General features: G+C 34.6%; 1 protein-coding gene across 4 annotated transcripts in view; it reads left to right on the top strand.

Moving 5' to 3' along the window:
- The window catches only part of LOC128859881 (ecdysone-induced protein 74EF-like), a 190,221-nt gene that overhangs the window by 40,824 nt on the left and 126,350 nt on the right, over positions 1-23,047 (top strand). For all 4 annotated transcript variants that reach the window (XM_054097012.1, XM_054097015.1, XM_054097013.1 and 1 more), the window contains exon 3: positions 15,457-16,046. The gene's annotated coding sequence lies outside the window, so the exon portion shown is untranslated. The remainder of the gene's footprint in view (positions 1-15,456; positions 16,047-23,047) is intronic.

The raw sequence follows: 23,047 nt of genomic DNA on the forward strand, positions 1-23,047 counted from the left end.
AAGCGTGCAAACCACTTCTGGCACGTTCGCTCAGATAGAGCATGCTCACCATAAACTTCCACCAAGATACGATGACTTTCGGCTGCTTTTTTCTTCATATTAAAATAATGAAGAAGAATTCCCCGCAAAAACACATTATTTGGCACGAAATTCGACATTTTCAAGTGTGGTAAAAATATTGTTGTTTACGCTTCAAATAAAAAACTTATACTGACGTTTGTGCCTTACGACAGTAGCTCTCCAATGAATGTTTGGAAATGTGGATCGATGGAATAATAATCAAGTTACGCCATCTGTTGTAAAACCGCACGAACTTATAAATAGACCTATTATATCATTATTTTTTGTGTGCCCAGATTACCAATGATCTTGTAGACATAAACAAGAATGACATTTTACGTTATGATATACATGTGTAGAACAGGACAATATTTTTTGAAGCGAGAATTTGATAATTTTAACAAAATAAGTGAATATTTTTAACTAACTTCTATATAGAAGTATAATTTTTTGGATTAATATATTTAGAATCTATCCGCTAATGTGAACCAATGCATTCATTAACTCGGATTATCGAAATTTTGCTTTGTTAGTAGATCGGCCAAGCTTCTTTTCTAATTTGTGATGTGCGTCTTGATGCTGTTCAACAAATGGTTTTATATATGCATGTATGTATATTATCCGCGAAATATACCCGCGTTCGTTTGCTGCCAAATTCGAACAATTTGTGCTACTTGGCGGAGTACGAATTAAGGTTATTTTATAATCATATTTTATTAAACAGTTTGTAAATAATATTGTAATTAAAGCTAAATAATATTATATAAATTATCTTAAAAGGGAGGTGGTGTTGTGTGGTTAATAAATTAAAAAACTTTAACTTAAAATAACCCGGTAGCTAAAAGTGAATATATCTTATTTAGAGAGGGGAGGACTCAGCTTTCCAGCGGTGTCACCTTTACACCCAAAATCGGTTGTCTCTATTTCAAAGCCAACCCTATTTGTCATAACTATTTATTTTGTTACACTTGTTACAAATAGGAGTTTATGCATATTTTTTAAGCCTCAAAATAAATTCACTTACATATTTCAATTCAAACACTCAAAATTCTCAAAAGTTTGAGAGGTTGGTAAGATAAATATTTATATATACAGCTTTGGACATGTATATAAACTATGCATTAATTGGCAATCTGTTATTTATTTTTTCGTAAAAGTCCAACTTTTAATGGTCCAAGCCATAGACGGTATTCGTTTATTAATACTTTATTTAATACTCTGAAAATATATTTAAATAACTGAAACATGTTAAAATGAATTTCTACTGGGTCGTCTTACTCTCTAACGCACGGTTATTTCGCTGCCTTCGTTGGCATCGCCATTTGTCGATTGTGGCGGCCGTCACCGTCACTGCTACGAAGCGCTTGTTATTCGTTTGCCGTTGTTGTTGCCGGCCATCGTTGTCGACGTCGTTCGAAACGTTTTTGTTTTCACATTCGCATTCGACTTTTTAATGAGTCAATCCTTGAAATGTTTACTTCCTGAAACGCATATGACTGAATGTGAATTTAACTATGACTGAGACTGTGACTGCGACTGCGGCAGCGATTGCGACCACGAATGCGACTACTATAGCTACAACTACTGTGAATTGACTCTATTGCTTGAATATTGAACGCAAGCGTGCTTTGTATTTTCTAATGCTACTTCTACTTAGCACAGGTGCTACTCGAAGGGGTAAAGTGGGGATTTTTAATGTATTAGACTGTTGAAGGTTGCGTATAATACTTATTGTTTTATTTGAAATTTACAGTTTATTATAGTTTTTTTATTTCCGACACACTCACAAGAATGTATTCAATAAGCAAAAACACGTAAATACATGTATACTTATATTAATGTACCCGGGTACAAATGCATGTGTGTGTTTTTTATCTTTTTTATTTAAATGTGGAATTTATTATATATTTTTATTTTAAATTAATTTAATTTTTGTTTAATTTATAAAATTTTTTTTGTTTTGGTATATTTTATTTTATTCTATTCTATTACATTAACAATTTTTATTCGTTGGCTAAGAGGTAAGGCAAATAGTTACATACGTTTTCACGTTCATTCTAGCCATATTTTTCAAGCTGTCGCCATCAGCTATTTCTGGTTAAGTTGTTATTAAAAAGTCTAAAAAAGTTTTAGGCGAAACGACCTTGAGGTCTAGCTGCGTTTCAGTTAGCTTCATTTACCCGTAGCCACATAACAATATGTATTAAAATACTACTAATTAATACGAAAACGGTACTATTTAGTTAGGATTAGTATTACATTATTATTGAGTTTTTCGCATCATTTGTGAAAAGTAATGTAAATATAATGGATTATATTAAATAAAGGAATAAGGATTTTAGAATCAATCTATGTCTTCAAAACAGAGAGTTATTTGGCTAGTTATTGCATAGTAATTACATAATTTCACGTTGCACTAATTTTCAATAAAACATGGCTTTTACTTCAAACATCTGGCATTTTGCGATTTTCGCTGAATCAAAATCTCAAACGGCATGTTGACAAATTTGTTAGCAAAAACATGGCACAATGAAGCAAACGCATTAGTATTTACCAAAGACGTTTTAGGACTATTGAAAAATCGATACATGTACATGCATACAAATGTAGCTCAACAAAAAGAATGCAGCTCAAAGCATATAGTGTGAATTTATTTAGCTACGTTTACACATACATACCTACATATGTATTTACTTGAACATGTTCATATAAGTATGTTCATGTGTGATCTTTTAATAACGAGATGTCGCAATTACAATCTTTAGAGAACAAAGAAAGTGTTGAACAAATGTGCGTCGTTATGGTAGTTGGGAGTTTATTCTTCCCCCATTGTAAACGTGTGTATGATACGTACAAATCCATACACATAGGTGCTTAGAGTGACTAGCGAAACTGAAAATACTTTTTCATATTCGGAAAGGTAGCCAAAATGTTTTGTTGTAAACATAAAAACACTTCTTTAAAAAAATAGTATTTTATAAATAAATTAATACAGTACCTACACTTATGCTCAGATAATTAAGTCACTTTATCTTTCTACCATATTCGCATTATTTTTAATTCTAAATTTTTGTTTGTTATTTTTTTATAAAACTATGAACAAAAATCAACTTTTTAATCAGAATCTTTAGAAAACTTCAGATGCGCTGTATATGAAAATTTGTATAACAATTTTTTTGAGTTTGTTAAATTGTTGTGGATTTTTTCAAAGTTGAACTTTGATTTATAAGGTTCTTTTCATATAATCGGGCATAAGTGCACCTAATTCTGCCGAAAAATATAATTTGTAGATAAATTCCGTAAATTTTGCTATACGGTCTAAAACTGAATTTTTATTTATGTTATTTTTAAGGTTTTATTTTAACCAGTAACATTATTTTACCACCTTGGGTGGGTGTTTTTTTTAGAGGTTAGGTTTTCAAGATGAAATAAAACGTATATAATTTAATGTTATGGCCAAGAATTTAGCTTTATTATAAAGATAAGGGTTTGCCATTATGTTTTAAAAATGATTTCGGGCAAGTGGCCGCCGCGGCTGGCTCGAATAAATTCCAGCCGAGAGGCCCAATTTTCGACCACTTTTTGCAGCAATTGGGGCCGTATGTCAGCAATAACGCGCCGAATATTCTCTTCCAAGACGTCAATCGTCTCGGGCTTATCTGCGTAGACAAGCGACTTCACATAGCCTCACAAGAAATAGTCCTGCGGTGTTATATCGCACGATCTTGGAGGCCACGCCACAGGTCCACGGCGCGAGATAATGCGCTCACCAAAAGTTTCCTTCAATAAATCGATTGTTGCGTTGGCTGTATGGCATGTAGCGCCGTCTTGTTGGAACCAAAGGTCGTCCACATCAACATCGTCCAATTCAGGCACGAAAAAGTCATTAATCATGGCTCCATAGCGCTCTCCATTGACTGTAACATTATGGCCGGCTTCATTTTTAAAGAAATATTGACCAATGATTCCCTCTGCCCATAGAGCACACCAAACAGTGACTTTTTGAGGATGTAACGGCGTCTCAGCAATGGCTTGTGGATTATGTTCACTCCAAATGCGACAATTTTGCTTATTGACATACCCATTCAACCAAAAGTGAGCTTCATCGCTGAACAAAATTTTCTTCAATGCGCCGCGCGAACCGAACCATTATTTTCGTAATAAATTTGCACGATTTGCAAACGTTGTTCAGGTCTATTCATTATGAAATGGCAAACCAAACTGAGCATAAATCAAGTGACAGCTGTCAAAAAGACCATCTACGAAAAAAGTAGTGCCAACTTGAAAACCTAACCTCTAAAAAAACACCCTTATATTACCAAATCGCTTTTTATTAAAATCGATACTATTGTAATAAAATCGGTTATTATTACTGTCCGACCGAATTTTCCGTTCCGATTATAATTAATAATTATTAAACAATTCGCAGCATATTTCGGTTTTGGGTATAACATCTCGAATGATAGCGTAATAATTACACTGTGCAATGCAGGTTACTCAGCACGAGCGGTACAGAGTGTCTGAGTTTTTTTAAGGAAGGTTAAAGTTTTAAAATTTTGGGCGAAAGTGCGAAGAAAGTGCTAAAGAAAATATTATCTATAAAACGAATTCAAATATAATTTCTGTCCAGCAGTCTTCTAAGGTAGAATTTAGGGAGGATTTATTTTTGTAAAATGTTAAAATGTTCCACGAAAATTTCAAGCACACAATTTTACGGGAGTCACCGAAGATGAAAAACTCGTGTGAGTTAAGATAAGCGTATAAGAAACCTTTGCACTTGCCCAAGTTAATGCATTGTAAAAACATACAACTGTGCTTTAAGCATTACAAGTCGATCTTCCCGAATGCTCATAATTGTACGTGTTTACAATGTACATTAAACCGTACTGAAAAAAGGTTACCGTACACCCCTAAGCCTGGGGTGTTTTTGCAAGGTAATTTCGAAAAATATTTTTTGGTTTTGAATCTTTCAAATTTGTATCACTCTACAAGAAAAGAAATGTAAGGGCTGCGCCAGGCATGGGTATAAATTGCTCATTTATTGAATAGGAGAATTCCCTGCTCAAGTGAGGAATATTTTCCTATTTATGAGTTCAAATTAGACTAACTCCAGAGTTTTGGAAAATTTTAAATATTTTAGAAGTGCCGGCAAAAATTCTATTTCGAATTAATTGAAGTGCATATATTCAAGGAATCTTTTCATAGGTGCATTATTTGTTAAGTATCTTAGGCAAAGAACTATTCGATCAAAACAACTAACAGTAGATGTTTGTCTATACTTTTCAAAACAGTTCTGAGCTCATACTTTTATTGACATTCTTGACTCCATTTTTTGTCATGTGGTGTTCAAGAAATTGGCGGAATGATAATCTAATAAAAATTCGTATTTTCGTATTGACTTATTCTATTTCCTGGCAAGCATGGCTTTGACAATTCTTTTGTGGTGATGAAAGCCCAACACCTGAAAATAGTTGCGGCTAACTATTTCTCCTTTAGCAGCTGTGCGTTTTAAACGATGCTAAAATATTTTGGCATAGAAATGGGCTTAAAACTAATATAATTCATTATTTGAATTTCGGAATTAATCTCTTCCAATTCAATATTGGAATTACTTTTAGGAGTAAGCTCGGCCAAAAATTTACGGTTTTCAAGAAAAATTTTAAAAACGAGTTCTGAAAATGTTATAAATAAGCAAAGCTCATATAGAGGTTGAATTTCGCAGTCTCTTTTTACTATTTGAACTAAACTAAAATAGCAAATAATTTGTTCGCATATCGTTAGCATTTCCAAAGTATTAAATTATTAAAAATAGTCACATATGACTACATATATATACATAGTATATACATAAAATGCGATGTATAACATATATATTTATGAGTAATAATTATGGATCTACGATTGAAGACACGATGAAATAATCGGCTACAGTTGTTCCAATAAAATTTACGAATATAAGTCATACATACTCGTATACGTTATCATAGTTGATACACATTGCAGTTGAAACTGCTTCCGCCTTCAAAAATGTGGTTTTTGTTGTATTTACCTGTTTTGGATGTTTGTATGCAATATTGCAAGTCAAATTGTCAAAAATAAATAAAAGCTTTGAGCTCTGTTTGAGTTGAACGGCCGATTCGAGTTGGTGGCGGTCATCCTGCTGATGCTTCGGTCCCCTGCTTCTTCAACCCTTTGGGGTCTGTTTTTTACGCTCGCTAAGTGAATGTACCTTTCAGTGGCACTGACAGTGGCAGTGGCATTGTGGCATTGATGGCAGGTGCTTTGCAGCCAAAAAATATAACAAATAAAATAATTCCATAAGTTAAGCTTGCGGGTTTTTTGCGTATGCATGTACTTACATATGTACACGCATTTTTGATTATTTGGCGAAATTACTTGCTGCGCAAGTACAATTGTAGTAATCAATCAACATATTGAGTTGAATGCTTGGGTATATCAGTACTATTCGTTTCTTTGCATGTACGTACTTACATACACGCATATAGTTTCAAATGTCATCTATTGAGTCTGTTCACATAAACGGGCGCATATTTTCATATAATCGCATGATTGTATACGTTTATGCTAGCCTGTTCTTTATTAGGCAAATTCTACATATACATAACATATGTACAGGCAAAAACAGTTTAAAATATGTTGTATAAGTAAGCACACGCCTGAAAGTGAGCATGACAGTATACCTCAGCACGCTAGTTAGCCTTTTCGTAAGTCAGTCAAGCCCTGAGTCAGCCCCATTCTCGTCAGTAAAATCTTGGTTTTTGGTCCCGGCTTGTATACGTTACTATTGTCCGCAACTATACTCATATCGGCACATATACACTCTCGCGAGTATGGTATGTACATATGTGTGTGTACAAAACATGTACAACGTATGATATGTTCGAAGCTTTTTAAATAGCCGTGACAGTGTGGGAAGGTCATCCCAATGCATGCGGCTAATGCGGGCACCAGTACGCATACATTCACACTTACATACAAATGAACGTATAAGTGCATGGGTACACAAGAAGATACATGCGAATTTACGTAAATATTATTATCGCCTCTCACTGCACCTTTCGCTACACCGCCTGCCAGATTACAAGCATGAAGCATGACTCGCTTTACCCATAACCCGCCGCTTAGTTAGCTTTTTTATATATTATATATAGATATGTACAGGTATACATACATACATGTATACGCATGAGAAATCGAATGAGCTTCCATTCAAAACATGCGCGCCTATTCATTATTTCGTATTTTCGTACTAGAAACTACCTACTAATAACACCGAATCGGTGTGCGTAAGCATAAGAAATTTCAATTCGTACCGAAAGAGCTTTAAGTCACAACGCTAGTAAACACTTTTGTTGAGAATACTTTGCAAACCAATTAAACTATATATGTATGTTAATGAGAATAAAGGAAACACATTAAAGTTCGCGGACGCATTATGCACATAGGTATGTGTGTATTTAAATACATGTATACACACATACATATATGTATATACATGTTTATATATACACATATATGTATATACATGTTGAATATTTTAATTTGATAGACCAAGTCCATGTACATATATATTAGTATTATGTATGTATGAATGTAACTAATATAAGAATATGTGCATTTATATTCCTACAAAGCTTTTACTATTGAGGAGCTTGACAACAACAATGAAAATATGGTACTGTCAAATAAGTGACGACACGTTATTCATAAACGCACACTCGGATCAAACAATAACAAAGAATGAAGTGTAAAATATAAAAGGCAAAAATAAAAAAGGCTAAGAATAATTAAACTGACTGCACTTAGCTATTGAGTAGAGCGGAATTCTCGAAACGTTTTGTTCTTAGGTAACGGAAAAAATTATTAATTTACGTACACTTCTATTTTTTCTTTTACCACAATTTTATCATTTGGTTTCCAAAGGCAATTTGAATGTGATGCATGGTTAAATTATATTGTTTTTTTAATATTTTGCGACTCTTGTATGAAGTCCAGTCGGAGGATTGTTTGACTTTAAAGCCATTAATATAGCAGTCAACCAATCACAAATTATCAGGATAACATAATGTACTAATGTGCATATGTATGCCTTTAATAAAACTATGTTACAGCAATACGAAAACAAACCATGAACTAAATAACGATTTTGGATTAAAAAACAAAAGATCATAAAAATTTTTAGTATCTGGAGAATGGTTAAATCGACTAAACAAGATATATATATATGGAATATATCAAATTTAAAGAAATTAGATTTGCTATCTTTCGTTTATGCTGAAAGTTTCGTTTTACGATGTCTCAAAAACAGCGTGACAGAAAAAAATGATGTTTAGTTTAGTCTTATTGCGTCTTTTATTTAATTAGCTGATCGCTCCATAAATATGAAATTGCTATAACTCGATATAAGTATATATGTACTCGTACCTATCATTTTCGTAAACATTTTTAATTTAATAATTTTTCCTATATACATAATATGTTTCTTAAATACAAGTTGCGTTCCCTGCGCCATCTAGTGCAGCTTCCCGGTTGAAAAGTTGAAGAGTTACATATTTCTAAATTATGGAGAAATCTACCCACTTTGGAAATAGATTTCCAAAAACAAGAAAATCACAAAATGGGTCTTATTAATGGCGATTCCGCCCGAACTTAGACATTTATTTAAATATATTGTACTGTCCCTATACACACATTTGGATCCTGAGAATTATATCAATAAAACATCCCGATTATTTATATAAAATTACAAATTCTTATAAATTTGAAATACAACTCGAAGCTATTTAGTTACTGCATTCCCACCATAAGAAAGATGCTCATAAAAATTATTGCCTATCGGAGGCTAATTATAATAGAATTGTAAACGTATTAGGACCCAGACGAAATTACGGTATAGGAGTGTTATTATTACATCTAAAAAATTATTTTGCCCAGAATACTTAACAGTTGAACCGCAATTGTTGGAAATTAATCTACAACTAACTAGGATTCACCTTGAAAGAGACTAGCAGACAAAAGGTTAATTTTTAAAATTTCTGAAGACGACAGCCCTTACCTATTCATTATTTGAAATTGATAACACTTCAAGGACGAACATTATTCGATGCGGTATCTGCTGATGTTAACAGAGGAGTGCTCTTAATAGCGTCAAAAACTAGAAGTGGAGATGACTTACCATCAATTGGTATCAGCTAGTATGAAAAGAAAGAAATTACTGGTGAGAGTGGTTGAGCTCAACTACAGATGTTGCGCGTATTGTAGAACCGAGTTCATCAAAGCTTTAGCACACACAATATAAATATTTTTAAACAAAAACATTTTAAGAATTATTATCAATTATTAATATATTATAAAGATTGAATAACAAATATTTAACATATACTCGTATACTCGTGTGCTTTACAAAATGAAAAACTAAGTTTTTTGAGAATTGCGTGACATCCGACATAGACTGGAAGATAGTAAGATATTGAAGCTTGTAGGATCAGAAGAACGGGTGGAAATTTGGCCTTAACGTATAGAAAGTGGTTTTTATCCGAGGTTTTCAATAATAATTATGAGGAGGGGTGCAATGAATGTATGCATGAAATTTGGGCGAGTTTTATTAAGTCGTTATAAAAATTCGTGGAACAATATCAAGACGCGCGCCACTAATAGGAGCAGGAGCTCGGGCAAACACCCTTAAAGGGTGTAAGCGCCAACTATATACATATATACAAGTATATGTATATCTATACAATCATAATACAAATATATCGGAAGTACATAAAACAGTTATCTAACTATGTATTAATTGTGATGGAACTCTGTGTTTCTGCTTTCGCTTATTTTGGTTTTCCTTTAATATAACGTTTCCACCGCAGCTTACTTTTGATCTTGCTGCCGCTGGCGGATTTAAGCGAAAACACAAGCAAGAATAATTTGGAAATAGTCAACAGCTTAGAAATCGGTCTATAGGTACGCACATCGTAATGATCAATGAATATTTCGGTTGATAGTGGTTTATTAAAGATATTTTTTTGTGGAATTACAATGGTTGGGTGCTTTTTAAAGAAAATTGCCAAATGCCTGTCTCCATCAGTCTGAGGTGAGGGTTTCAAAGCTAATATTAAATCTGAGATGTCCTCAGTAGAGAGACAAAATTTAAAGACGAAAACTGGCCAGATTGGGGAAATTCACCATTGTTTCGACAAAGTGTGATTGAAAAAACTGGCCGAATAAATAAGCGAACTCAAAAGGAGAGTTCACAACTTGTTTCACCCAAACGATCAACAGTTGGTACACTGGCGCAGTTGGTACAAGTCTTCTGACTCGGCTTAATATAATATTATATTATTCTCAACAGGAAGTATGTAACTGCGATAAAGAAGTTTATTTAGACAATTTAGTTCTTTGATGCTGGTAATGCTGATATTTAATGCAAACATGTTGGTTCTCAATTATTAGAAGTTTTTGTAAAACTTATTAAGTAGATTCTTAAGTTTTTTAAGTTACGTGTAGTACATTTGAGACACATATTTCCAACTGCCTTGATTTAAAATACTAAAGCAGTCAGTAATATTTAAGCCCGATATTCCAATTAATAACACCTTATGTATCATCGAGCCCAGAAAAGTTGCTCGAAGAATAATTATTCTTATAATTATAATTGAAAGGTTTGCTGAACTTCATAAATTTCAGCTAACACTAAAAAATGGCTCCTTTCAGAGGGTAGAAAGGAAGATGGCGTTGAGAGATAGGATAATTAAGACTACCTGTAGCGAAATTCAGATCGAGAATTCTATATAGTTTGTTTTCGAAGCAATTAATTGGAGCTACATAGATCCAAACTCAAGTGATTACCAATGAAATATGATTCAGTGGAAGTTGTAAAATTGGTTGGAATTAGACCAAAACTAGAAAAATGATCAGAAAAAGGCCGTAGAATATTCGAAAGATTAAATTCCCGCAAAAATACATACATATATGATTACCATCAACTCGATTATAAGCAAGAGAGACATATATTCAGTATGAGCTCTATAGATTTCAAAATTACTATTTGGCGAAATGTATGAGGCGAATAGAAAAACAGTGTCAAAACCAGAAGAATATACTATATTAGGTGCGCAACTAAGTTCTTGCTGTTTTTTTAATGAAAATACAACTTTATTCTTAAAAAAATGGTTATAAGTGAATCATTGAAAGTATTTCCCATCGCTGGCTACTACTTTTTCCCATCTTTCTGTGATGGTTCCGCTTGGTTGTAACAGTTTATAATAAATAACACCAACTTGGTCCCACCAAATACACGGGACGACGACGTAGAAGCATGACCGGGCAATCGGGCAGTCCCCATGACTTTCTTTTCTTTGGATTACTGTAATGAATCCATTTTTCATCACCCGTCACGACGCGATGAAGAAACCCCTTCCTTTTTTGCCGCTGGAGAAGTTGTTCACAGGCGAAAAGCGACGTGCAACATCCCTTGGTTTTAACTCATAAGGAACCCAAGTCCCCTGTTTCTGAATCATTCCCAAAGCATGCAATCACTTGGAAATGGATTGGCGGGTAGCTCCTTATACTGAAGCAAGCTCTTCTTGCGTTTGACACGGATCCTCATTGAGCAATGCCTCCAATTCAGCGTCTTCGAGGGTTTTTGGCCTTCCTTCATGCGGACGGTCGTCAACATTAAAATCACCGTCTTTGAAGCGACGGAACCAATCTCGGCACGTTGTTTCACTTAAACCATAAACTTTTTGTAGCTCTCGATGCGCTTCAGCCGCCGTTTTTTCCGAATGAAAGAGGAAAATCAACACTTCCCGCAAATACCTATTATTGGGTCTTGACGAATGATGTTGTAGTGGTTTGAATTAAAATGTTCTTCATTCTTAGCCATGTCTTAACAAAAATTATGGCATCAAAGACCCAATGAGCACTCCGAGCACGTCGAATTTCAGACTTACTGCGAATGCCAATCATATTCTGAAAATAAATTTTCAAATCTTTAAATAAGGCTTCTTTACTAGGGATTCCAAAACTAATTTTGAAAACTTTAAATAAAGCTACTTTACTAGACTTTGTTCTTACAAGGATCTCCTTTTTGGATATTTTGAAAAGGGTGAAACTTCGCATTAGCTGGCCAGAATGCGGAACTCAGCATGGTAAATTATAGTTTTATTTAAAAAAACATAGTGTTAAGTTTTAGTTGCTGCAAAGTTGCTACTACAAAAAATATGTTTATCATATTTGTTCTACACCTCAAATACACTCGGCGGCTTGCAATTGCCTACCGAGGCGAGACCGCTTTTGGAAAAGCCTTTTCTACCATTTGACGTTTTGTGCTCAAATAGAATTTCGAATCCGGGCCCTACAGCGGTCACCATAGGTAGTCAAAATAAATTAAAAACTACTAAAAAAGTGCGAGGGGCAAATTAAAAGTTAATTTTTGTGGATCAGTGTAATCGGAGAGTAAGTTTTCATCTTGGTTATGGCATGGAATATTTCACATATTACTTACTTGAATTGCTTTGATTCCTCCAAGATGCCTCATTTAAGTATTATTAGTTGTTATAAGACTGCCATTAATGATAGCTACATGGGCCCCTATGTAAATATTTTGCAGCCATGAATACGTGGCAATCGATAAAATGAATGGAGCAAAAGGCCGACTAAGTAGGTATTAATATAAATTTATTACCATATACATTTAAAGACATAGCAAATAAAATGAAACAAATGAACAAATGAAATTAAGTTTAATAATTATTCTACAACAGAAAACGATTCGAGTTACTATCCACGAAAATAGCGTTATTTGTACACGATTGTGCGTTTTAGTATTCTTAGTAAGAGTTTATTTGATGAAAAAACATTCAATTCAATTGGAAAATTAATTATTAATGATTACAAGAAAAACTTATATTAAATATCTCAGAAAGACTTTAGCAACTAGTTTGCGTTAAAGAAATCAAAGGTATGTTTTACGAAAGGCAAGTTCAGTGTAGATGTAGCCGTGGAATCTTATTGGGGAAGACGTTCTAAAGCTACAATACTATAAGAAGATTTTCGGAAACTTAAAGATTTAAAGAAGCATTCAAATAAATCAGCACCAAGCATGATAAAGCCCTAAACTAAAAAGCAAGCAGCAGGACTGTGCAAAGAAGAGCATGTTCAAGTGAAGATTTATTTCGCGAAAATATTAAATCAAACGTTTTTAAATTGCTCCACAACTCGTCAATTATTCAGTGAAGTGCTGGACAACCGTATTCTTTTCGTATGAACCCTGAATAAGAAAAGCTCATCAACCACGAAATAAATGCTTTGATCTCCCATTTTGTCAAGGTACAGTTAAGATTGGCGGATAGATATTATGGTATCGGAATATTTTTCAGGATATAGTATTGAACACCTGCACCGAATAAATAGCATAATAGACCGTTTCATGTTCAAAAATATCCTTGAAAGTGTAATGCTTTCCTATGAACGGTTGAACATGCCCTGAAACACACCTCGAAACTCGTAAATGGTCGTGCCATAGCCGGATCTTAATTCAATAAAAAATCTCTGAAAAATATTAAATAAGACGATAGAGAGACGGTGTTAATGCGGACAAAAATAAGTTAATTGGAGCTGCAGAATACTCCTGATTAAGTATTCCTCCAGAAATTAGCTTAGAAATCAGAAAATATAGGGTGGGCCATGTAAAATTTGCTTCTTGAATCGGCTATAAAAAAAAACTAATCAATATTTTTTCAAACTTTTTTTTATTTTAAGATTGAACATTGTCATTTACAGTAGGTCATTCGATGTACCCAATTTTTAAGCTCATTTTCGATTGTTTGGGCTCCAATTTCATGAATGGCAACTTCGATTTCGTGTTTTAAAGCATCAATCTCTGGATGGTTCGCATAGCATTTGTCCTTAACGGCTCCCCACAAAAAATAGTCCAACGGGCTTAAATCACAGCTCCGAGGCGGCCAATTGATTTCGGAATTCAAAAACGGTAACCAAAAATTCGAGTGTAACTTTGGCAGTGTGACAAGTTGCACCGTCCTATTGAAACCAAATGTCGTCCATGTCATCCTCTTCAATTTTTGGAAACAAAAACTCGTTGAGTATGTCATGGTAACGCTCGCCATTTACTGTAACCGAGGAAGAAGAAAAAGACTCACAACTTTTCAATATTTCCCAATTTTGTTCAAGCGTATAGCGTCCCATTTCGTAAATGTCAAACCTTTAAGTAAATTATGAAAACATTTGACATGTCATTTGTGTAACCATTCTCAAAAAAATAGGTGGTTCAAAAAGCAAACGCTATATGGCCCACCCTGTAGCTTCAATGCTATTATGCCCCTATGAAGTTGCATATTTTATTAAAAATAATGCTCATGCTATAAAATATTAAATAATAATAATTAGCCCAATATGTTTTGTCGCACTGAATATTTAATACCACCCTGATCTAAAAGCTCTCGGAATAACCGCCAGGTGACGATTTAAGTCAACTGATTTGAGTTCTGTTTTTTTTTTTTTGTTTGGTTACCACATCTGTGATTAACATTCTTACCAAAATTGTATCGACATTGCTTGACATTCGTAAAAGTTATACCGTCTTGGATAAATCTGCCTTTGTAAGTGCTTTCGATATTTTACAGTTTTAAAAATAGGGAATTGGGAAATTTGTTGCTGCAAAGTTATTTGATGCAAAAAAGGGACAGGATTTCCAAAGTTATATCAAGAAAAAAGCAAGGAGCACGCGGTCCAGACAAAAGGCGAGTGGGTGGAGAGCGTCGAGTGAGGAAGACCACACGCCTCACACGTTTTAACAGCCGAACGAAAATAAGGGAAAAATTGAAGACGGTTCTGGTGTTATACCAAAAATAGAGTTCCAGAAATGTTTCGAGAGATGGATCAAACGCTGACATAAGTGCGTTGCAGTTGATGGAGTACTTTGAAGAAATAAACTTGTATATTGAGTTTTCTGAATATATTCCGGGAACTTTGTGACCAACATGGTATATGCAATTTTTTTATATGATATCAGTGAGGGAAATAAATTCGATTGTACTTCTATTTTTAAATAAATTTATTATATTCAGAATAATATTTGTCAGTCCAATATGTTTTGTCCGACAATGTATGTAGCTACGTACATATATTTGGAATATTTTGGAAAAATGTTAACTACGTACAGGTATTTAGGCGAGTCTTCAGTAGACAATATCAGTAGACATTTAGTAATTAGTAGTAACTGCTGTCTGAATTCCGATACGATACGAATTGTACGTAGAGTTCATTAATCAAAAATATTAGAAAAACATATGTATCACATTTTATATCTCACTTGTAAATATTTACATCATTTTACATATGTACATTTTCTTTTCTTTACAGTTTCCAATGAGCTCGCGCTTCAATGCTGGGTTATACAAACTTCTATAAATGCGTCCCCGAAGAACTAAGGTGGGGTTTGTGGATGTTAATGGAAAGACTTTACATATTCATGGAATTCGATGCAAAATAAAGAGGCCAGCATAGCAGTGATAAAAACAAATAAAAGAACCAATAACTATAATTTAAAAACAAAAAAATACTCTCAATTTTTCAAACTAGAAAATTGATATCAAAACTCGAAGGAGACAGAGAAAATCGATTTTTTGACTGTGTGCTTTCGTGGTTCCGGAAGGTATGAGAAATGTACAGGCAGTTAAGGGCAGATTGCAGATTTAAAGTTATAAAATACGGAAGAGGAAAGGAAAGCACACAAAAACAAAAAATAACGGTAATAAAAGAAATATAAAATACAATGGGAAACCACTTTTAAACGACTGATTAACTGATAATGAATAAACAGCATTGTAAAATAATATTACCATATCGTTTAAAGACTAGTAAAACATATTATCCAACACTGCCTTCATTTAAAGAAACAATAACAAAAAAAACCTTCAACGCGTATAACAATAATTTTAATTCAACAGAAGGTGAGTATACCGACATTTTGCTTGTAAAATTAATGAGTTAAGTTGAATCTTTTTGTAATTCATTGGAATATCTTCTATATAGATAACTGAACACAAATCGCACGTTAGTTCTTTTGGTCGATAGAATAATTAATCGGAATTAATTTTAACAAATGTTTATACGCTGCATATACTCGTACGTATGTATATACGTTCATACATCTATATATATATGTTATAAAATGTAGATATGTATGTAAGTTTGTATATAAAACGCATTTGGTTTGAATAGTTCTTGAGCTCAACTGAGTGTCAGGGCCTTCGCATTGTGGCGCACACCTACTTTAATGTAAATATGTGTGTACATAAGGCTGCGCGTGTTTTCCGAGGCTACCCCATCACTCTTGACTTGCGCATTGGGGTATTTTCAAGTGCAAGCCATGGTTAAAACGGAATAGCCTTTGGCCTTGAATGTACAAAAAAATGATTTTAAATATGACGTTTTCAAATTAGATGTTCATAATTTTAAATACTTTATGTGAATTTCGAAGCTTCATGTATGAATAGAACTGCATGAAAATCCAGTATCCATATTATTTTGCAGCATTTCAACGCCATTGGATCTATTTGCTTCTCCGTATAGCCTACTACTGTCTGCTTATGTAGTTGTGTGCTCTCGTATGTATGTATGTATGTATGTGCCTTATAACTGACGTTAAAAGGGAAATGTCTGGTTTAGCCAAATATACACTCTTTTGTTTGTTGTTTCCTCACTATTCCATATGCACATTTTCATTTTCTTTCGGATTTTCACGATCATTGCTATAACTCGTGAGCCACACATGTACATATATTTTATTCCCCGACTGTGTGGCTACAGTGAGTTAAGTGGCGTTATTAGCGAGCAGGAGAGTTTGGGTGCAAGTAAAGAAAATCTCCAACTCTGGTGCAAACATGTTTCAGCTGGAAATTTCAAATTTTTGCTATTAAAAAAGATAAAAGTGAACAAACTGTATAACAAGAGTAAAAAAAACTTTTGTAAATAATCAAACAAGAGTTTGACTAGAGATTGAGTAACAAAATGGAAACGAGTTCCCGGCGTCACATTGACCACAGGCTGCAAAACGTAACCAGCAATAACAAAAATAATAAATATGGCCACTGTCATAGTGGTCGGTGCCATAACTTCGTGACAATCAGTATTGCCAACCTTAATTGAATTTGAAATAGGTTTTCACTGAAAAAGTTTTAATAATCATCGCATCAATCGCATCTAATCTCTCTAATCTCGAAAATTTTTCTATCCGCTTATATTTATTATAATATTTATACATACATATTATACGATTGAGCGGATATCTTTTGTTGGTGTTTGGACGAGCTCCTCCTCCAATTTATGGTATGCATCTTGATGTTGGATAAATGGAGGGACCTACAGTTTGATGCCGCCTCCGAATGGCAGATACTTTTTATAACGAGATTTTTCTTTGTTTTTTCGGTGGTTTGTCGTTGCCTACCGAGGGTGACTGCTATTAGAAAAAAACTTTTATATCATTTGTTTCTTCATGTCCATAATGAGTTTCGAACGCGGGCCTTACGCGCAATAGTTAAAATAGAATACTCTATGATCTGAAAGTTCCGGAAACAGAATTAAATTTCAGGCAAATTTATTTTATCTCCTTCAAAATATGACCCGTCTGAAGCAACACACATGTGCCAACGTTTAACCCAGTCCTCCATGCACCTCTGGTAGGCCGACGAAGGGATGGCCTTTAGCTCCTTCGTCGCAATGATCTCCTCTATTGACAGAAATCTCATTGCACGAAGTGGCAAGTGACTTGGGAAGCAAAAAGAAGTCGCACGGGGCCATATCAAGTGAATACGGTGAATACTTTGTGTTTGGTCAAATGATCCAACACAATTTGGGCTCGGTGCGATGGCGCGTTATCATCATGCATTGTTTAAGAATTGTTTGTCCACATTTCCGGCCGGCCAGGCAGACACTAATGATCCGATGGCGCTAAAAAGTGACAGAGGTGTGTCTTACAATCCTACCAACATAAGAAACAAATATGGACCTCTTCCCACGTACCCGGTTCGTTTAAATTAAACATTCCGGTACTTTCTGATCATAGGGTATACTCATGTAATTTCGTTTTGGTTGTTAAGAAAGTGCATATAAGCATTTTAAGCATGCATAGTAGTAAATATTATATTTTGTATGGTATTGGCGCGTACATCCTCTATTGCGTAGATGTTTTTGGCCGATCTTTTCCTTCAAATTAGGATGCCCATCCTGACGTTATTATACAAAGCGCACCTACATTTGGTGCTTAATGAAATACTTTTTCAAGGCTGAAATATACTCGGGTATTTATAATAACATGCCCAGGGGTGACCGCTATCAGGAAAGCCTGTTTATTGATATTTAATGTTCACAGAGGGCAACGAACCCTTGACCAACTTTGTCTTACGTAATCTTTTCCTTGAGTACCTAAATACAGTGGTTTCAAATATTTTTAAGAAGATTGGCGTCTGGAGTGCCGTTCTTTAACAAAATTTGTGTGTGTTAATATCACATGAAAATGTACACGCATCTCTTTAGATTATACATTGAATAAAGTCCAAATTATAAACCCAAAAATAAATATATTATTTACTTTCTTTGATGAAATTTTTGGTAAATGTAGTTTTTCGTTAAAATAACAAAGATGTCATTTTAAAAGTTTATTCATTTTTACATACTTTATATTTTCGAAATTACTCTACATTACATTACCTAGAATTATTCCGTCAAAATTTCATCCATGCCTATATGTGGCATGTATCTAAAACGCTTACCCACAAATATATACGTCAGTGTACTCAAAATCTCATTAAATGAAAGCTATTGCCCGAAAACGTTGTCAAATCCGAACTTGGTATTCCAGGATATTGCAATATGTACTTACAAAAATTTAAGTAGGTACTTCGTGAGGAACCGGATCTTCATTTTGCTATCCAGTTACTTATTTCAATTCAGTCCATTATTGCAGAACTGTCAATTACTATCGAAACAAGAACAATTTACTATCGAATTATATAATCGGCCGCAGTAGCCGAATGGTTTGGCGCGTGATCACCATTCGGAATTCGGAGAATATAGGTTCGAATCTCCGTGAAACACCAAAAGGAAGAAAAAGTTTTTTCTAATAGCGGTCGCCCCTCGACAGGCAATGGCAAACCTCCGAGTGTTTTTCTGCCATGAAAAAGCTCCTCATAAAAATAGCTGCTGTTCGGAGTCCGCTCGAAACTGTATGTCTCTCCATTTGTGGAGCAACATCAAGACGCATGCCACAAATAGGAGTAGGAGCTCGGCCAAACACCCAAAAAAGGTGTACGTGGCAATTATATGTACATATATAACATGTATATTGATATATATGGGGCATTCTTCGCCAACCGGACACCCCCATCTGCCCAGAACAGTTTTTATAAAAAAAATTTTTCCCTATGCCGAAATAAAAGCTTATGTCATGTACTTTAATTTGTCATGTGGCACTTTTTAAATATTCAAGATGGACGACGAATATTGACATGATGCTCGGGGGTTTCTGGGTTCGCTGCTGAATGTAAATATTGAAGGAAATTGCTGAAATTGGAATTTTTTTTTCATAATACAGGATTTTTTTCACAGTAAAACTTTTTTTTCTTCTGGAGAATTGGAAAATCTTTTAATAATCACTTCCTTTTTGTTTGAGATTTGGAAGGAATGGCTTTTTAGTATTTCTGGTACTGGTGCTGCAGACTCGAATCTTTTGTTAAGCTTCCAACATATTTGTCAATATTCGTCGTCCATCTTGAATATTTAAAAAGTGCCACATGACAAATTAAAGTACATGACATAAGCTTTTATTTCGGCATAGTGAAAAATTTTTTTTATCAAAACTGTTCTGGGCAGATGGGGGTGTCCGGTTGGCGAAGAATGCCCCATATATAAGGTAAGATCGGATAAAGCTTGTTCTATCAGAAGAAACATGAAATGTTTTTAAAATAACCCTTGCACTAAGGTAATCATTGATATCTTTGACCCGAAAACCAAATGAATTCCGAAAGGAAAATGAGGGAGCCTATTCCTTTAGACATACAATAAAATTGTTTCATAAGACGTGGCAACGGATCGTTGAAGTTATTTTTCAGAAACTCATGCTGGTAACAAACAAGGCAACACTTGCCGACAAACAACCCAAAGACGAAAAAAATACGTTTAGATAAATTATTAAAAATATTATATGTTTTTTTTACTTTTAAAATTTTTCTTTTATAGTTACTCGTATTATATACGCGACTTTAAGTGTAATTTATCTACGTGTAATTTATAACGTGGTTAATTTCTAAAATCATAATAAAGTGATTAGAATTCGTGTTATTAAAAATGCTTCCACTCTCCTCAATATATAATATTTAAAATCTGTCAATAAAATAATAATTTTATATATTAAATAAATAGAGTCATTGCGATGTCCCGATCTTTTTGTTATTAAATCTGAAAGATACATTTTATTCGCAATATGATGAAGCGGGATAGTTTCTATACGTATTATTAATTTTTAAAGAATTATGTAATCATTACAAGTGATGTGAAATATTTCACAATGTGTTGGCAACATTGCCGTAATGGCTGTTTGTTGCCTATTCGTAGGCAAGACTGAAGAAGACTGGTACGGCTTTGTTGTAGTTGTTGTTATTGTTGATTTTGCTGTTGCTGTTGCTGTTGCTGCCGCTAATTATTAGTATTTCTATATGTAGTATTTTTTGCTGTGCTGGTGGCAGTGGCATTAGATACTTGCTAGACAACTACTAGTGCGCTTCAATGCAACGATTGCCATCGAGCCTGCTGCAACGTATGCGTTTTGTGGAAAAACCACTTCGCCACACACCCCTCAACGGCCCCCACCCATCATTTGGCCGCTGAAAGTAGTTGCACATTTCGCTTTTCGCTATCGTCGGCTTCGTCGACGACGCCGTCGTTGTTGGCGGCATCTTCATCGGGCGTTGCATTTCGCTATTTCGCTATATATTGCCGACAACATAGCAATAGTGGAAAAATAAAAGAAGTCAATGGTTGGTCGTTCGATTGTCGTGTCTTTCGGTGCGTTGTTGTTCCTAATGCAGGCATTGTTTGTATTTTTGCAATTGTTTTTGTTATTGCATATGCAGTTTTGCCTTTTGCTTTCCTCTGCAGTCCGTTGTTGTTGCTAATGCTGTTTTGCTATGAATGTTGCCTTGTTTTGTTGCAATTCATTGCCTACAATTCATGAGGCAGCCCACTCGACTCGTTTCGGCTCTGTTCAGCTCAGCTCACCAACTCACGTAGTTCAATGTTAACGAACTGCAGCAACAAACCGACTTTCACTTATAATGAATTTGGCTCAGCCGTATTCGCCTGTGCAATGGCTCCATCGCCTAACCCCTCTATATCCTCCTGTACGATTGCACCACCGTACCTCGCATTAACTTGCATTGTGTGTTGCCGACTAAATGAAGTTAGCAATAGAAATAGCAGCGGCAGCAGCAGCAGCAGAAACAACCACAACAACAACAACAATATTGTTATTATTGTGACTGGTTGTTTTTATTTTCCATAGTTCAATAACATGTTATGTAAAGTGTTTTCCTCGGTTTATCTGGTTTTCGATGTTGCAGTTGAAGTTTTTCTTTCAACGACGCTACACCGCTGCTAGCAACATTTGCAGAAGTGGCAGCTAGTTGTCGCTGTGGCAAGGCTGTTTGTGAAGCTGTTGGCGTCTACGTATACGTCTGCGCTTGCGTCTGTAGCAGCGCAACACTGCGCACTACTCGGTTTTATGCCATGTAATCTATGCAGGGCAGTTGTAATTTCATTTCGGAGTTATTGAACTCTAAGATTCCGGAAGAAAGGGGCTTCGAATTACACTGGTCGACACAGCTATATTTTCTATATTTTGTTTTATTTTCTTCTATTTTCCCAATGCTTTTCTTTATTTGCGTTTGAATTTGTTGTTGTTTCAAGCATAATTGTTTGTTGATTTTTGTATATACTGTTATTCATGTCCAATTTCGACAAACTTACTGGCTCGCGTATTGCCTCGTTTCAGCATCCTAATCAGACTTCACCACTTCTCATCAAGCCTATTCAAAGTTGTTGTTGGCACTTTTGTCTTCATGGAATGACTATTCCTCACACAGGTCGTCGTTGATGATTCAACAGGCCGACAATATTCTCCATGAAAGGGGTGTGATTTCTTGTGCACTCAAACATATACGTACATACTTATGCCATATTTCAATTTACTTGTTTTCTCTATTTAGTTTTTCATATGTGCGTACATATGTAAATATGTTTGAATGTAGGTATGTACTCTCTTTGCACTTTCTGTGAGAACTTCCAGGTATTAATTGAATTATGGATTTACGAGGTGGATTTATGAGTATGTTTGTAGTACTGGCAGTAATTAGTTAACAGTGAAATATAAATATGTAGACATTTGTATACCATACATGCATACATGCATCTCTAATAGTATTATTATTTTATATGTGCATGTACAAGTATATATTATATTAATAAAGTAATTGTTTTTATTGTTTTGAAATTTGTACAAGGAAGTCTTAATAATTGCGTGTGCATGAAACTCCAAAAAATTTGTTTAATCAGTTAGTGAAGAAGGATGAATCTACATCCCTCCAAAATTTGCAATTCAAATCAAAAGGTTTTAATGACTCGATCGTATTTTAAAAGATTTAAACGAAACCAACTACCCATCAACCAAACTGCGGAAAATATCTGCGGAAGTCGGCAGTCAGCTTAAAACTCTCTTAAAAAGTCTCTCCATTTGTGGGATAAGCTCAAGACGCCCCCACATATAGGAGGCGAAGCTCGGCCAAACACCCAAAAAGGGTGTTAGCGCGAATTATGTAAATACAGTCACTCACATCGTATTTGATAAACTGTTCGAAAAATACTGAGGGAAGCCAATTTAAATGGTAGATTAGCCCGTAAT

The sequence above is a fragment of the Anastrepha ludens genome, chromosome 4 (assembly GCF_028408465.1).
Source record: "Anastrepha ludens isolate Willacy chromosome 4, idAnaLude1.1, whole genome shotgun sequence".
Taxonomy (NCBI): domain Eukaryota; kingdom Metazoa; phylum Arthropoda; class Insecta; order Diptera; family Tephritidae; genus Anastrepha; species Anastrepha ludens.